This window comes from Cupressus sempervirens, chromosome 1, assembly GCF_028749045.1.
Source record: "Cupressus sempervirens isolate cs-2001-9-10 chromosome 1, ASM2874904v1, whole genome shotgun sequence".
In the NCBI taxonomy this organism is placed as follows: domain Eukaryota; kingdom Viridiplantae; phylum Streptophyta; class Pinopsida; order Cupressales; family Cupressaceae; genus Cupressus; species Cupressus sempervirens.
This window is the reverse complement of record NC_143118.1, coordinates 842,301,504-842,314,710: the sequence shown is the minus strand read 5'-3', so window position 1 is coordinate 842,314,710 and position 13,207 is coordinate 842,301,504.

Sequence of the window (13,207 nt, the reverse complement as noted above, 5' to 3'; positions counted from 1 at the left end):
TCTTTCAAGACAAGAAGGTCAACTTTGCATGGACATACTCTGATATGCCAAAGCTTGATATAGATCTCATCATGCATCACTTATCAATCTCACCAGATGTCAAGCCTATCAAACAAAATTTGAGAAAAATGTATCCACATGTGGCCCTACTGGTGAAGACAGAGTTAGAAAAACTATTGAATGCAAACTTCATTAGGGCCATTGATTATGTCGAGTGGATTTCCAACATTGTACCTATCTCCAAGCATGACAAATACATATGATTTTGTACTGATTTTAGAGATCTCAATAAAGCATGCCCCAAGGATGACTTTTCACTACCAAACATCGATATGATAGTGGACATGACTGCAAGTTATGAGATGTACTCGCTCATGGATCAATTTTTTGGGTATAACCAAATAAAGATCGCTCCAGTAGACCAAGAAAAGATAGCTTTTACATGTGCATGGGGTACCTTTTGCTAGAATGTCATGCCTTTTGGGCTTAAAAATGCTGGCACTACATATCAAAGAGCAATGACAACCATCTTTCATGATATGATGCATAAAAACACGGAAGACTATGTTGATTACACATTGGCAAAATCAAGGAAATGAGACACACATCTCAAAGACCTTAGTTTGATATTGGACCATATGGAACAATTCCAACTTAGGCTGAATCCAAAAAAATGTGCCTTTGGTGTTACTTTTGGAAAATTGCTAGGTTATATCATTTCAGCAAAAGGCATTGAGGTTGACCCTGAAAAGGTCCAAGCTATCATGGATATGCCTCCACCAAAGACTATTAGTTAGCTTAGAGGTCTACAAGGATGTTTACAATCCATAAGAAGATTTATCTCTCAATTAGCTGACAAGGCTCAACCTTTCAATAAAAATTTGCATAAAGGATCTACCCATATTTGGAACAATGACTGTCAACAAAGTTTAGATCAAATCAAAGGCTACTTAGCAAAACCTCTAGTTTTGATGCCACCCATTCTGGGAAAACCTTTGATTCTGTACATTTCAACTACAGATTCTTCTCTAGGAGCACTCTTAGCCCAAAGTGATGAGATGGGTAAAGAAAGAGCCATATACTATATCAGTCAAACTTTGGTGGCTTATGAACTAAATTATACAAGTATAGAGAAGGCATGCCTTGCTATAGTTTTTACCTCCCAAAAACTCTGACATTATATGGTGGCTCATACAATTCACTTGATTGCCAAGATAGACCCTGTGAAATATTAATTAAGTAAAGTTGCACTTACCGGTCATCTTGCTAAATGGATGATGATTCTTTTTGAATTTGACATTCAGTATGTTGAATGTAAGGCAATCAAAGGACAGGCCATAGCTAACCAGTTAGCTAACTTCCCACTTGAAGATGTAGCACCTATGCAAATTGAGTTTCTAGATGCCTCGATCATGTACATTACTGATAGAACATGGAAGATGTTTTTTGATGGATCCCATACACAAAATGGAGCTGGAGTAGGGGTTTTTTTTGTTTCCCCTCATGGTTATACGATCCCGAAGTCCTACAAACTATTGTTCCCATGTAAAAACAATATTGTAGAGTATGAAGCATTAACAAATGGGATCAAAATGGCCCTTGAATGGTGAATAACTGAGCTACACATCTATGGGGATTGTCAACTGGTTGTGAACCAAGTGAATAATGAATATCAAACAGGATGACAAGTTGATCCCTTATAAAAAGTTGATAGACACTCTACGAAATTATTTTACCTCTGTAACATTCCAACAGATTCCTAGAGCAAAAAACAAGGTTGCTGATGCTATGGCAACCTTGGCATCTATCCTCCAACTACAAGAACATGAATCACAATTTGAGTTACTGGTGGAAGAACTGCATCATCCAGCCTATAATTCCTTGGATAACTAGGTGATCTACACTATTGTGGGTCACGATTCCTCCCGCTATGTGGCTATTTTTTCCTACCTACATGATCAATTTATTCCCTAAACCCTCACGCACAACCAAAAATACCAACTCCTTCGTAATGCCTCACACTACACTTTGGTCTCTGGTGACTTGTATAGGAAAGGTCTAGATGAAATGTTTCTTAGGTGTTTAGAGCTAGAAGAGTTCGAGAAGGCACTTGCTGAAGTCCACGATGGCATTTGTGGGGCACATTCTAATGGCCTTGCACTTGCTCAAAAATTGCTTAGGATGGGTTATTACTGGCCCACCATGCAAGCTGATGCTGTGCACTATGCAAAGTCCTGTTAGAAATGTCAGCTCCATGGCAACTTGATACATGCTCCCAGGTGAGAGTTAATCCCTTCTGTGACATATTGGCCATTTCAGCAATGGTCCTTTGACTTGGTAGGAAAGATTCATCCAAGCTCATCCAGCGGTCATAAATTCATCATCACAGCAATAGAGTATTTCACTAAATGGGTTGAAGGTGTACCATTATCTGCTGCTACAGCAAACATGTTGCCCTGTTTATACTAAATCACATCATTTTTCGATATGGTATCCCATCCTCTATTGTTACGGATAATGGAGGGCAGTTCAAGACTAAGGACTTAAAACAACTGTGCAAAAAGTTTCAAATTAAGCAACACTTGTCCTCTATTTACTATCCCCAAGGGAATGGCCAAGCTGAGGCCTCTAATAAAACACTGCTGAAAATCTTAGACCATACACTTCACAAGTTTGGGAAAGATTGGAACTTGCAAATAAATCTGGCACTTTGGACCTATAGAACCTCTATTCGTACTCCTACAGGGGCTACACCCTTTTCTCTAGTCTATGGCTCTGAGGTTGTTCTCCCATTAGAAGGTTAGATACCTTCCTTGCGTGTCTCCTTACATGGGTTAATAACCGATGAAGACCATAGAGCTATGCGAGTCCAGGAATTAAAGACTCTTGATGAACGTCGTAAGGCTACTTTTGATCACATGAGGACTTATTAGAAACACATGTCTACACAATACAACAAGAAGGTTCACCCCTGTGAGTTCCAGGTTGGTGAACTCGTGCTTAGAGAGAATCCAAAAAAATAGCAACATTGAGAGCAGAAAGGGAAATTTGAGACTAACTGGTTGGGTCCTTACATTATCACAGCAGCATTTTGGGTCTAGTGCTTACCAGTTTTCTACTTCAGAGGGTGAAGATCTTGCAAAGCCTATCAACATCCTACACTTGAAGAAGTTCTATACTTAGAGGCTTGCTGCTCAGCTATCTTGTATATATCTATGATCTTGAAAAAATCCTAAAAAATAAAAAATAATAATAATAATAATAAAATAAAATTTGTCAAGTGGTGAAAACCTAGAAATAGGTGCTACTTGAAATCCTTGCACCTATGTCTATCAGTCTCAATCATCCACTTCGCTACACATTTCCTGGCTTGGAATTGTTTCTTGTCCTCATATCGAGGGCATAGCTACTTAGCCTATTGAGGTATTCTTCTGCATTAGGGTTTCTTTAACAACTCACAAAATAGTGTTTCTCAACACTACCCCCACCCACTTTGACATCAAGTGTTTTTCAACACTTTACAGATAGTTTACCTACGGTCTTCGATGTCGCGATATTTCTCACTATTAGAATCAAGTCTTGAAGAAATGGCCAAGTGACTTGCACACATGCACTTTAACACTTAAACGACTAAGCTATGCTGAACTTTATCTACTTTGTGTGCTGTCTATGATGATTTCTTTGCCATGTGTTCCCTCCCTAATAGTCTTTCGAGGATATCATTGACTAGAAGACTGGGGACATGGGACATATTTTCTTGATTTCTGCTTGTGGGTATACTTTTGTTTTTTTATAGTGTTGTAAGCATTTATGCTGGTCCTATTCAACATGTTGACTTACAAATGTATCATCCTTGACTATTTTGCAAGACCGTACTCAGGGTTTATCCTAGTGCTTATGCCTTGATACAAGTGTAATCTTGCTAAATTAAACTTAGGGAATCTAATCATGTAGTTATCTTGACTTACATGTCTCTGATGCTTAGATTGGATTTCCACATACCTATCTAATATTTATCATATTCATATTCTCATAGTTATACTAGTGATGGTTGTATGATCTCATGATGTCCCTAATAAATGCTCAATGATGAAATTAAGAGTCTAAATGTTATGAGTTTCTTGCTGGTAAACCACTTTGCATAGTAGCTTGCATTTTAGGTTCATGTCATTTTTTCTAGTTGCACATTCCTACATGTGGGAAGAGCTCTCTCTTTTCATCTTTTTCATGGACATATCAGCTAGTTGCTTTTATCTTTCGCTTATGCATGTCTTTTCACAACCTTAATCTTTCTTTGCTATCCTATCATCACAAGGGGTTAATCCAAAAATCATCACATACAATCTATCCAAGTGTCACATTTTCACAAAAAGATTTAAGTCTATACCATCCATATGAGAGATCAAAATCAATACACATAAGCATATACACATGCATGAGCTGAAAACAAAAATTGAAACATCACATGAAAGCTAAAACACACATTTTGAGACAAGTACACAAGAATATCAATAAACCCAATATCTCATATATATATCAAATGTGTCATGGTACATATACAAATGTGAGATCCAAAATTTGGATATATGTGTCAAAAATATATGAGGTACAAATCAAAACACAATGTCATGTCTGACTGCCACCCTTTGCGACTGGTGCTGGCCCTGGTGGAGGAGCCTGTCTCCTATCCAATGCCTGCACTGCACCCTCTGATCTGCCCACTCACTCCAAATAATCAAGAAGACCCTATCCTGGTGGTACCACACTCCTATAGGTAGCATAATAGTATGCAGCTCGTGCACCATGATGCGTTGCCTCTTGCCTCACAGTATCCTGCTCTTGGTGTAGCTCATCTACTTGTGCCTGCTCATCCATTAGTTGTTGATCTCATACTACAATGGTCACTCGAGCTGCCTATAGCTCTACCTCTAAGGCACGAATCCTCGCACCCTCTTCCTCTCCTCTTGCTAGTTGCTCTGTAGGTGCCTCTACCTTCACCGCTCACCATCTCCTCAGGGGCACCTCCTCCTCTCTGCCATCATCACCATCAGACTCTAATGACTCCTCCCCCTCCTACATCACCTGCGCTCGCATCCTCCTCCGCCCTGCTTGGGAACTCTCCCCCTCCCTCTCCCTCTGCCTCCTCCTCCTCCACCGCCACCTCCACCTCCCACTCTTGTAGGTGCTGCATCTGGGTGTGTGAACTGGGGGAATGTATGTCTTTGCATCTCATAAAGATAGCCCAGATCAGCCCCTACATCTGCCACATCTGGGCGATAATCCCAAGGAGTCACCACTAGTGCTGCGGTATACCAAACTGCTGTCTGATAGTCCAGAATTGGTAGCCATCCCAATCCCTCATCTATGCGCATCTGAGCATACGTAGTGGTCTCCACTGACACCACTTGTCACTTTGCAAATTGTTGTCATACGCGACTGATCACAAACCACTCCACAATGTTTGCACTCTGACCCACCAGTGGTCTACTATACCGCATGTAGTCTTACTCCCATGAATCTGACCACCACTGACACTCCCAGTATGGTCACCATGTGAATGTTGTCAGATCATCAAACATGCATCGATAATAGGTCACATCTCCACTATGCCTCTATGGGATGAAACCTTTATAGCAAAAAATATACAGCTAGTTGTGCTCTCATGGCTGCACCCATGGTCGAATTACAGCGATGTGCTCCCAAGCCTAGATCTGTGCTAATACTGCTCCGCATGCCCATGACCCACCCTCATGGTATACTATCTCATGAAGCTCGTGGTACATCTCTACCAGTATAGCAGGCCCCCATGCCATCCTATGTGGTCGGGAGATAAGATCATATACCAGTCGACCCCATCCTAGTGGAAAGCCCTTCTGGCCTCGGTTTGTCACCAGGGCCTGGGCTACCAAAGAGCATAACAAGTTGGGCAAAGGATAATCATATTTGTACTTAGTCATCAATCTCTCCCAACTCAGGTGATAGTCCAGAATGGTCAGATCTTGGAAAAGCTCCTGCACTTGCACTCACCCCTTTGTCGAGGTCGTATCATAGTACACCTGTGCCATCACCAAACTTAACATCAGTACACCTGGCATCCAACATCGAAATGGCTAAATCAACAAACTACTAACCAAGTAACTTACCGGCTCACCATGGCATGGCACCCATAGAATGTGATATACGTCCTCCAAGGTAATCGATGCCTCACCGATCGGTAAGTGAAAGGTGTTATGCTCGCTATGCCACCTCTCTGTGAGTGCAGACAGTAAATCGTGGCTTGCTCAAATATGGGGCATTCGTACAACCCAACGCAAGCCCATAGCCACTAGCACAGTCTACTCCTCATCGCTCAAATGCTCCACAACACGCAAACCAACTAGCCTGGGAGCTCTAATCTGTAATGCTGGGAATACTTCCTATTTAGGTAAAACAAGCAATCATCAGTAATAGTCACATGACGAAAAAAAGCATTAAGAAAAACAAAAAAACTAGTCGTGTGACACATTTTTGAAACAGTGTCGCGCGAAACTTTTTTAAATAAGGAGTGCAACATTTTTATGTTGTGTGACATTTCACACCGCGTCATGCGACATTTGGGTATGGCCAGGGCGACACATTTTTTGAAAGGTGCAATACTTTTTTTGGAAAAAAGTGTCGTGTGACAGTTTTTTTGAGCTCGTGCGATACTTTAAAAGTATCGCACGAATTTTTTTCAAAAAACTTAAAAATGTGCGAAAAAGCTCACAAAAAGCTCGAAAAAGTGACAAAAAGGTAGTTACTTACTGGCGCCCCATATCGCTCTGACCGGTTGTGCAACCGGCTATGCTCGAAACGGTGTCGATGAAGAGGAATGTTCGCCTGAGCCATGATGCTATGTGGACCACACAAAATCTCTCAAATCACAAAAAGACAAATGAATAGTGAAAATGACACTTGGACCCCTTTTATAGCCTCCAACCTCATTTTCACCTAATTTTCAAACTCCTTGGAATTGCGCAAAAATTGCACCCCTAGCTAATTTTGATGTCTTGGATCCATTTTTGGGATCGAAATCAAAATTTGAGTTCATCTTGATGGTCAAAATCACATTATAAAATTTTACCTTCTTCTGAGCAGTTGGCTGACTGTTTAAGGTCTAATCTTTGAATTATCACTGGGGCATCTTCATTTCTTCATGACTTCATCATTTCTATGCTTCATATCTACTTCTATACCTTTTCACATCTAAATCCTCTTTCTACTCAATTTGACCTATTTTTTATGATTTATCTTTCACGGTCAACTGGTCAAACTGGGGCATTTTATCAATTTCTTATAGTTATTCTTGGGTTCTAATCATTTATCTATCATATTAGACATTGCTATATCTTGATTTTCTCATGTCTAGCTACTTTTTGCTTCCTCTTACCTCATTTTGATTTCAATCCTGAGGGGGCAGAAATACTCTATTGCTGATTGTTACAACTATCTATTTCTTAGGAGCATTTATTGAGCTTATCACTTGCTCTTGATCTATTTGCTTTGCTAGATGTTATAATTCTTTTTGGATCCTAACATCATCTTCCTAATGTTCAGTACTACCGCTATAAGGATATGCATTCAGGACTTGCTATCTATTTTTGCATTTCATTCTTTGGAATCAGATATCTATATCTATCATCGCCTACTTGGCTTCGATTTTCTTTGACATAATGCATTCCCAGATCGATCACACATTAGTCAAAGAGGGGAAAATTTAATCACCTAAAAATGGTCATCTAGACTATTAGCCCCCTTCTCAGCATTTTGGCTAAATTAATTTAATCATTTATCTAGACCAAATTGCTAATAATCAATTTATTTGATTATAACCTATAGTTTGACTATGCTATCCTAAGTTCATTATTTGATTAAAAGAACATGTCCCCTTTTAATTAAATAAAATACCCCATTCTTCTAACCCACTTAAAGTACACACATAAATTCCTTTTTCTATTTTACAATTAAAAGAAAAGGCTTGTGAGACTTTTGTCTTATGTGACAAGTCAACTTATATTCTATTGGTTGACTTGTGTGTGCACATGGATCACTCCTCTTTTCGAATTCCACCATTGATCATCCATCATCTTCATCTTGATCTCTACCGTCCGCACAAATTTAAAAGGGAAAGAGCTTTCCCCCTCAAAGGGATCCATCTTTTGAATATTGTTATGCTGCAGGTTTTCTAGTAGGTTTCTTGAGAGCTTTGTGGAGAACTTCTCACTCCTTGTCTACATTCTCTCATTCCATCATATTAGCATAGGATCATATGGCATTATTAGCATAGTTGCATGTTAGTTTAGCTTTAATTCTTGCAATAATCTCACATAGCTTAATATTTGGTTTTGTAATACTCTCATTCATGCTTAGAATAGTTGCACTTTGCATATTCATTCTAGTGTAGTCTTCATATTCAGATTTGTATCCTTGAGGGATTCATTGTAGACACTTGCATTCTTGCTCTTGTCTCAAAGAACCTCTCGTTGCATGGTTTACTAGCAAGAAGCTTATCTCTAAGGCTTGGCTGAGAGCCTTCAAACTTGAAACAATACCTTCTTGCACTCCATGGATAGGGAGCTCTAAGCTGGCATCCAAGCATTCCAACTCATCGAATCATTTGGATAGAATGGTTTACAGTGTGACACATGTCTAGTGTACAATTGGTCACTCATGGAAGTGAAATCTTTTTGATTGTATGGTAACCTAGCTACTACTAGTATTTAGATTTTTGAGATGTTTCTAGCAATGCCAAAGAGGGAGATTGTTGGAAACTTACAATTGGAACAATTGTCATTTTGTCATTGATGTCAAATTTATGGATGAGACATATAACTACCTAATATAAATGTCATATATATTTGATTGATGAAGAGGATTTGAGAAGTTACTCATAACTATAGCACCTAGAGAAAAGGTTCAAGTTATGAACAAGAAGTTACAATGGAAATTTTATTAGATAGACTTTGATAAAAGAAAAGTAATTGTTTATGTCAAGAAAACTAAGCTAAGCTGACAAAAAGAGTAAAATACTAAGGAGTGCCGAGTAATCATAGTGTCAATAGAGCTACAGTAAGTGCCAAGAAAATATAGTGTTGACTGAGCATTAACATCGACTAAGAAAGTTAGTTGATGTCAAGTCAGGAAGCTTTATAGTGAATGAGAATTTTAGTGTTGCCCAAGTATCATAATTTAGAGATTGTCAAGTGATAGTAAGAGAAAAAATTCATAGAAATCGTACGATCAAGTTGACTAAGTTGATTTCTTGGGAGATGCAAAATGTGTTGAAGATAAGATTGATGAGTTGGATCATTAAATTCAAGGAGGTGATTATGAAAAGGCCTATCAAACAAATTCTAGAGAATTTTCTAGAGGATGATCAAGAAGATGGACAGATACATTAAATCGAGTTGAAACTAATCGTAAACCCTAATATCTACGATGGATGTAGAAAATGGTAAAGCATGAATTTCCTATTCAAAGAGGTAGAAAACTTATCATTTGGTGCCATGTCCAACTGTGTCTAGTCAAGCCAAGTTGAAGCTAGTAAGTGTGTGTATGAGAGAGTTTGTATGTAGAGAGACATATAGACCAAGGTTGGTCAAAGGACACAAGTGTGTGAATGTGAAGCTAAAGGAGACAATTTTTAGATATTATTTTGTTGTTGATAAGAGAATTAGAGTAGAAGACATAAGTGTTGATGACAAGAGTGGACTGATTACTTGAAGGCTGACTAAGCATTTCAAGATCAAAGATGACAGTGAAAGGCTTATTAGTGAACTAACATAAGGACCAAATAGAGATCTAAACCTAAAAAAGTAAGTTTTAATCACATAGATCAAACCTTCTATTTTATTTCTTATCATTGTAAATAGTTTTTATTGAAATCCTTTTAACAGAGGTTGACCTAACAACCATTTGAATAATTTAGTGTGTTTTGTAACCTTTAACAGGGTTGGCTCCTAACAAAGCTCACTTCAAAAGAGTGACATGTTACTGGTGGTTTCTTCCCAAATTGGGTTTCCACTTAAAATCCTAGTGTCAAATTGTGGTGAATGTTTTCATTTGGTAATGTTTTCATTATGCAATGCAAGTTATGTTTATGATAATTTTACAGTAGAGACTGAGAAATAGAAGGATAAGTAAAATAGTGAAGTGATTAACGTTTAATTGTTTAAATAGTACATATAGACCTTGAGTAATTGATTCCACCCCCCCGCCCTCCCCCACTCTCAATTATTCTAAACATTTCTAACAAAGATGTCATTATCTATTGTTAATGGACTACAATGTTCCACATGTTTTCTTCCTTGAATAAAGTCTCCGTCTATTTTTTCTTTGAAAAGCTATTTTAGTATTCAAAGGTGATTTTGAGTCTTCTATTATGCACAAAATTCTTCTAGACAAATATCTATAATGGTGTACAATATGGCCATTTATATAGCTCATAGGTTTAAAGTTTTCGCAAAAGTCTTAAAAGTTAAATGGTGGTAAAAAAAATAAAAAATTATTTTGGGGGGTGGGTTCTTAAATTAGTCCTAAAATCAGAGATCTATGAACTTACATGAATTTTTGATTGAAGTATAATAAATTATTGTTAACATGCTTATATGTTGTTCTATATTCTTTTTATCATGTTTCATATTTCATGATAATTTTAGCTTATGCCACAAATGGTGTTTGTTCAATTACTGGTGCAAACAACTTTTTCTCTGCACCAACTCTCACTCCAAGTTAACACTATATTGCTTAACAAAAACACTCTTCACCCTTGGTCCAAAAAAATATAGTCACCACACATATGGTAGGAACTATGATCCTTTGCATCTCTTGTTATTGCTAGTGTGTTATTTTTATGAATTAACAAGATTATATTGTAATATAGTCTTACTCTAAACTTTTTATGGCTAATTTGTACAAATTGGATTTCATTCCCTCACATTATTAATTCACTTTATCTCAATTAGAAAATTCAATTCATATTTAACTATATATGATATTATTTAAAGTTATTTGTAAATTTCTACTACGTTTATTTATTGAAACTCTTTAGTATTTGGTATTTGTCTATAGGATTCCATTGTGTTTTTTCAATAAAATTTTAAATTATATTAATGGTATGCTTTAATTAAGTAAAATAATTATTATTTTTACGAATAATGTATATTAAAAGAATCTCAAAATAATACAATATAACAAACTAGTAGTGACATGTTTTTATGCATGCAATAATGAGTTGATGTGAGAATTGATTTTCACCTATAACATTTTATGTGACATGAAGGACAAATTGTGATGAGAGAAGGAGTAACAATTTAATTTTGATTTTTGGAAACCTCACAATAAAATCAGAACATGACATTTTGTGTATTTTTACCACTACAGATTCCTTCTAGACATAGTAAATGACATTGGACTTGTTAGAGTAAAAGGTTTAACTTAATTCTTTTATTAAGTTACCTTTTATGCCTTCTTAATATTTCATATTATGCATTATCACACTTAATAATTATATTATTATTAAATAATTATCTTTTAGGGTTTCCCTTTTAATTCTTGATCTCATTTTTTAAGGATTGATCCTTTATATTTTGTAATTCAATTCCATTATTCACGAAATAGATCTTTCCTATTTTCAAAGTCATCTTTCTTTTTGCTCCATTTTTCCCTGTGATAGGTTTTGCATGCAGTGGTTCTTTGGGTTCTATGAAGTTGTATTTCTCAACTTCTACATGGTACCATATCTTTGACCTATTGCTAGAAGTTCTTATCTTGAAGAATTTTTGGAGCTTCAAGGGTTTGATGGTTTCAAAAGTTTTTATATTGGATCTAGAGGTGAACTTTTTGTTTGTAGCAATTCAAGCCCAAAGTGACCTCATGGAATGGATTTGTAGTGCGCAAAACCCCTTAATTAAATATAAGGCAAATTAAGTTTAGATGCAGTTGCATTCTAAGGAAAAAACAATTTCCCTCCAAGTCGTATGACCTGAGCATGCTTCCCAAGACAACGATATTTTTTCTCTTTTTAGAAAAAGTTATATTTGAAAAATATTTCAAAAAAAAAGCAGCTTATAAAGTGCACGGGGTTTGTAAAAAAATGCATTGTTTAAAGTTTTCAAAAAAAAAATTTGAAAAAAAGGTATTAAAATGATTTCATAAAAATTGTTTGTCCCTTTTTTGATAGTGCATAGGTACCATCTTATGTCACATTAGACCTTGCACAAGGCAAATCCTTGGGCCCCAAGCATGATTTTACAGAGCACATGTTCACTCTTAAATTCATGTGACTACATGTAGGTTTGTACATTGTCTGCCACTTTAGCACAAGTGATACATGTTAGCATTTTGGGTAGGTGCAAAGGGGGTTTCATTTTAAAGAGGAAGGCATTTTTGTGGGGTACTCATAGGTACTAGCCTACGAGCCCCTATACTTATCATGCATAGGACTAATGCTAGTGGGACCTATTGGACATTTTTTTACTTCATGCTTTCGTACTTATGATTCAATGTAAATGTTCTTGGCTTTTATCTATAAATTAGGGTTTGGTCTCTTTTAAATTGGCTGACCCTAAGAAAAACCCTAATTAAACAAAATTGTGCCCTAAGAATTCCCTATAGGTCATATGCCTTTACCATATAATCAAGCAAGAAAATCATCTTTGAAATAATATATACCTTTTTTGGTAACCTTTTAAGAGACTTTCATTTTGTTCCATAATCTTCTGAAATAATCTGTACCATCATATTTGTTTAAGATCTATGGTAGTCATGTTGTCATTAAAAAAATTTGTATGAATTTTACTGCATGCGACATGGTGACCAAGGAAGTAGTACACATGGGACCCAGTTAATATATGCATGGTTTTAAGGTAAATCATCCCCACCGTCAGATCATTTTAATATCAACTGTGGTCGCTATGTTGCCACTAGAAATTGCAAGGTTTTTACTAGACATGACATGGCAAACTCCTACAAAAAAGAAACACGGTGGGGCCAAACCTAAATATGGGTGTCATAATTTTTGTTTATCATTAATAAGCCTCATCAACATTTTGGAATGTCAAAAGTGTTAGGTGTAATAAAAGATATAACATAACAAGAACGTGTTGTCTTCATGATGCCGAATTTCTTTGAAGTACACAGTGGTCGCAATGTTACCATCAAAAATTGTAAGAACTTTTTCGGTTGCAAC